Source organism: Suricata suricatta, unplaced genomic scaffold, assembly GCF_006229205.1.
Source record: "Suricata suricatta isolate VVHF042 unplaced genomic scaffold, meerkat_22Aug2017_6uvM2_HiC HiC_scaffold_178, whole genome shotgun sequence".
Classification (NCBI taxonomy): domain Eukaryota; kingdom Metazoa; phylum Chordata; class Mammalia; order Carnivora; family Herpestidae; genus Suricata; species Suricata suricatta.
The window spans coordinates 11936-17785 of NW_021862438.1; the positions used below are offsets into that span (position 1 = coordinate 11936).

Genomic DNA, 5850 nt, shown 5'->3' on the forward strand with positions numbered 1-5850 from the left:
GGACTCTGTGCTGTCAGTGCAGAACCAGATGTGAGACTTGAACCATGAGATCATGACCTGAGCTGAAATCAAGAGTCATATGTTCAACCCACTGAACCACCCAGGCACAAATTTTCTAGCTCCTTTAATAAGAACTTTTGAAAAGCCAGTAAGCAGCTACAGACATAATTAAAAAGTAGACAAAACTTTGAAAAGGAGAAAAAGCATGAGTTGGGGAGAGAGAGGGACACAAATCATGAGAGATTATTGAATACTGAAAACGAACCGAGGGCTGAAGGGGGGGAGGAAGGGGTGATGGTTATGGAGGGAGGGAGGACCCTTGTGGGGAGAAGCACTGGGTGTGATATGGAAACCAAATTGACAATAAACTATTATTTTAAAAAAGGAGAAAAAGCAAAGACACACCCTTCACTACACAATAAATAAAAAGTGCTATTAGTCTTCCTACACTAACATCCCATTGGAGGCCTCGCTTTACATGCCCTCAAGAGTACTTTCCATTATTGTACAAAAGATTGTGATGATGTTAAACCAAATATGTACTGGCACTGCTGAGTTCAAGGTCCACAGGTTTGGTCTTAACTTAAGTGGAGTTAGCAACCTGGCTGTGCTGGATCCCATAGCCAAAGTAGATAGCAAACCCAATCAGCATCCAGACACCATATCGGATCCAGGTGCCAGCTTTCATCTGCATCATAAGGTAAACATTCACAAAGATGCTCAGTACTGGGAGGAGAGGCAGAGCAGGGACCTTAAAGGGAAGGGGCCTGGAGCTCTGTGGCTGTCTCCAGATGACCCCAGTGAGTCCAGTGATGAGCACCAGGAGCAACGCAACCACTGAAATCCAAGTCGGGTCTCCAGAAAGCAGAACTGGAGACTGGGTCAGCACCACGCAAAGAAGAATGAGCAGCAAAGCAAGAAGTGAGGAGCAAACATAGACAATCTGGCCAGAGAGTGGAGTGGGAGGTGAGCTGCCTGGAAAAAACAGTTCCTGTAGAGTTAGCTTCTCTGCTACAGCTTCTCCATTATCCTCCTGCACCTCTGCTTTATTTCTCCCATTCTCCAGCTCAGGCTGATACCGGACAATGAGAATACCAAAAAACAGCAGAGAGAAAATTATCAAGGACCCATGTGACATTTGGTCCAGAAGATCAGCAAGTTCCAAGGAGAAGACCATGATTGCTGCGATAATGCCAAAGATCACAATGGCCACGATGCGGGTGTATCTGCCAGTTTGGATCCTGGTAAGGACAGGGAACAGGAGGGCATCCTGTGCCATTGCATGTATCACCCATTGTATGGGGATCATAAAGTCAAAGATGCTGATAGAAACAAAGAAGAATCCAAAAACTACAACATAGTAGGCAGGGGTCCAGCCAATGTGGAGAAATGCCTCAGGCAAGATGTTCCCAGGTCGAAGCTTGTAGTAAGGCACCATAAGTGTAAGTGCTGCAGAGACACCAACATACAAGAAAACGCATATGAACAGTGTAATTACAATGCCCCTGGGGATGGACCGTTGGGGATTCTGAGCCTCTTCGACTCTGGTAATAATTAAGGCAAAACCCACAAATGCAAAGATACATGTAGCTGCTCCATGGAGAATCCCCTCGAAGCCAAAAGGCACAAATCCTCCAGACCCCAGAGGGCCCAAACTAGAGGTGTCATTGAGTCCAGCCTTTATGTAGTCCTCTTCTGTGAGCTTCCAGTTGTGCAGGTCCCCCTTAATGAAGCCAGAGATGATGACAAAGCTGAGAACCAAAATTTTCACTGATGTGACCACTTGGGTAACCATGGAAAGGTGTCTAATCTTCAGATTCAGCAATCCCATGAATAACAACACAAAGCACAGAACAAAGAAGCCTAGAATATCTGCAAAAACACGAGAAACATTTACTGAGATGCTGTCATGCAGCATCTGAAAGATCTGGTTTCCAAAAAGACTGTCAAAAACTAAGATCCAGGCTTGGGTCACAATGCCTATATACATAACATTTTTGAGGATGAGGTTCCAGCCAGTGATGAAAGCCCCGAGTTCTCCCACGGTGACATAGCTGTAGAGATATGAAGAACCAGAACACGGAACTCGGGAGCTAAGCTCTGCATAGCTCAGCCCAGCCAACACTGAAGTTAGACCAGCCACCAAAAAGCAGATCACACTGGATGGTCCTGCTTTATCTCTAGCCACTTCACCAGGCAGGAAATACGCAATTATATTCAGTGTGTAGTTCACACCCAGGACCACTAAATTCAGAGTGGTCAGGCTTCTGGTAGTCTCAGCCACAGGTTGCTCCACTGTACGCCTGCGTACCAGCTTTTGACCAAATCTACGAAGTACTTGACAAAACATTCTAGCTAGAATTGAAGTGGATTCTATGATCAGAGAGCTGTAGCAAGTGCAGAGATAAGTCTCCTATCAGGTTCCGTGATGCTGAGTAAAGCTGAATTGGGTGGGGGATGTTGCAAATGGTTGCTCAGACTTCAGTGATACTGCTTCATATTTCTTCTGCTATTCTCCTCCATAATGCCTAAAACATGGTAAACATAAATATTTATGAACAATGGTGTTCAACAAACAAATCAATGCTCAGAAGTCGCAATCACCTATTACAGTCCAAATATCACAGAAACTGACACAAATGGACATGATAGAAAAATCATCCCTTCTTTCCACCCAGAAAAAGTGCCAAATGTCTCCCAACATTCTCCTCTTTTACATAACACATGATATAATCCCATTCTTATCTTCATGTACTAATTAAGATGTAAAACACAACAGGGCATGAATTTATTGTGCAATAATTCACATATGAGATGTTTGTGTGGTACTTATATGTGAGTAATGACACATTAATTCATGAAACAGAGAATCTTATTGCAACTACAGAACTACTCCTGAAATATCATCTGAGTTAAAAATATAAATATTGGTCCCATGGTCTAAAAACCCTTAGCCCCGAAACCAGATAGCCAAGATCACATGTCACTTTGACCCCCTTTATTCTCATTCTGCATCAATATTTAGCTGTACTGATGGCAAAGAATGTACAGTTCAACTCTTCTGTAGGAAACCCTAGGCCATCAGGGGTGCTGTGAGAAGAAAGGAAAAGGGGGAAAGGGTCAGCGCCTTCATAACTACTTGCAAGGAGGAGAGCAACAGGCTGTTTGGTGAGGACACACTAAAGACATGGGTGAAGAAGCTAACCAAGAGTCCATTACTGAGAAGGAAGAAGAGCCAAAAAGGCCATTTTGTGAATTCTGACATTCAATGAACCTCACCCAAAGCAACCAGACAAAAATTCACTATGGTTTTTATTTCCACAGTTATGAGAGTATGATGGGCAGAAAGGAAAGAAGTAACTTAGCTCAGTAGCTCACAACCAAAACGATTCCTTTTGTCTCCTCCCTCTCTGGGTTCCAGGAGAGAAGGTGAGCTCACTTCTGGAGAAAGTCTCCTCACTGACCACACTGTGCTCTATAAATACACTGAACCATTGGTGATGTCAGCTGCCAGGAGCCTGAGAATGTGCCCTGTTCTGTGAGCTTGTATCAAAACATTCACTTGTGGCTGTCAATTAACTTTTCACAATGAGTTATTTTTAACTGGCTTAAAGTATTGTCTGAATATATCAAATATATTTTCTTAATGAACACATTCTGCAAGTATTTTCTTTCTATCCCAACCAAGCTGCTACTCAAATATCCCCCTCCTCAAGGGAAACAATGTTTTACATAAAATATTCAGAGGAATGCCCTGGAAATAACTAGTGGAGAATAAAGAAAACACAATGATGCAGCCCCTGCTCTTCTCCTACTCAGGCTTTGGGTTTTATTTACTTTCATTTATTTATATTTTTATTTATTTTTGCATTTTATTCTTCTGGAAAACAAATATTGTCTGTCAAATTGACTTTTTTTTATTATTTATAGTTTATTGTCAAGTTGGTTCCAGTATTCTTCCCCACAAGTGCCCTCCTCCATGACCATCACCTACCTTTCCCCATTCCCCCTCCCCTTTCAGCTCTCATTTGTTTTCAGTATTCTAGAGACTCTCATGATTTACCTCCCTCCCACTCCCTAAGTCTTTTTCCCCCCTTCCCCTCTCCATGGTCCTTTGTTAAGTTTCTCTTGTTAGACTTATGAGTGAAAACATATGGCATCTGTACTTCTCTGCCTAACTTATTTTACTTAGCAGCATACCCTCAAGGTCCATCCACATTGCTAAAAATGACCATACTTCATTCTTTTTCATTGCCATGTAGTATAACATTGTATATATAAACCACATCTTCTTGATACATTCATCAGTCGATCGACATTTAGGCTCTTTCCATGATTCGACCATTGTTGAAAGTGCTGCTATGAACATTGGGGTACATGTGCCCCTATGCATCAGCACTCCTGTATCCAGTGGGTAAATACCTAGCAGTGTTATTTCTGGGTCATAGGGGAGTTCTACTGATGATTCTTTGAGGAACCTCCACACTATTTTCCAGAGCAGCTGTACCAGTTTACATTCCCGCCAACAGTGTAGGAGGGTGCCCGTTTCTCCACATCCTTGCCAGCATCTATAGTCTCTTGATTTGTTCATTTTAGCGACTCTGAGCAGTGTGAGATGGTATCTCAGTGTGGTTATGATTTGTGTTTCCCTGATGATGAGTGATGCTGAGCATCATTTCATGGGTCTTTGGCCATCTGGATGTCCTCTTTAGAGAACTGTCTATTCATGTCTTCTGGCCGTTTCTTCACTGGATTATTTGTTTTTTGGGTGTGGAATTTAGTGAGTTCCTTGTAGATTTTGGATACTAACCCTTTATCCAATATGCCATTTGCAACTATCTTTTCCTATTCTGTTGGTTGCCTATTAGTTTTTGTGATTGTTTTCCATTGCAGTGCAGAAGCTTTTTATCTTGAGGTCCAAATCGTTCATGTTTGCTCTGGATTCCCTTGCCATTGGGGATGTGTCGAGTAGGAAATTGCTGTGGCTGAAGTCAAGGAGGCTGTTTCCTGCTTTCTACTCTAGGATTTTGATGGTTTCCTGTCTCACATCCAGATCCTTCATCCATTTTAAGACTATTTTTGTGTATGGTATAAGAAAGTGGTCTATGTTCATTCTCCTGCATCTTGCTGTCCAGTTCTCCCAGCACCACCTGTTAAACAGCCTGTCCTGGAAACCATAAAATCCCTAGAGGAGAAAGCAGGAAATAGCCTCCTAGACCTCAATCACAGTAATTTCCTACTCAACACATTCCCAGGGGCAAAGGAATCAAGAACAAAAATGAACTACTGGGACCTTATCAAGATAAAAAGCTTCTGCAAAGCAAAGGAAAAAATCAAAATACTAACAGGCAACAGACAGAATGGGAAAAGATAATGGCAAATGGCACATCAGATAAAGGGCTAGTATCCAAAATATACAAGGAGCTCACTAAACTCCATACTCACAAAATGAATAATCCAGCGAAGAAATGGGCAGAACACTGAACAGACAATTCTCCAAAGAGGACATCCAGATGGCCAACAGACATATGAAAGGATGCTCAGCGTCACTCATCATCAGGGAAATACAAATCAAAACCACACTGAGATACCACCTCACACTGGTCAGAGTCGCTAAAATGAACAAATCAAGAGACTATAAATGCTGGCGAGGGTGTGGAGAGACGGGCACCCTCCTACACTGTTGGTGGGAATATAAACTGGGGCAGCTGCTAGAAAATAGTGTGGAGGCTCCTCAAAAAAACTATCAGTAGATCTCCCCTATGACCCAGCAATAGCACTGCTAGGGATTTACCCAAAGGATACAGAAGGGCTGATGCATAGGGGCACATGCACCCCAATGTTTATAGC

At 42.6% G+C, this 5850-nt stretch overlaps 1 pseudogene; it reads right to left on the bottom strand.

Annotated features, from left to right (window-relative positions):
* Positions 1–583: 583 nt before the first annotated feature.
* Positions 584–2350, bottom strand: LOC115284734 (annotated as a pseudogene).
* Positions 2351–5850: the final 3500 nt, after the last annotated feature.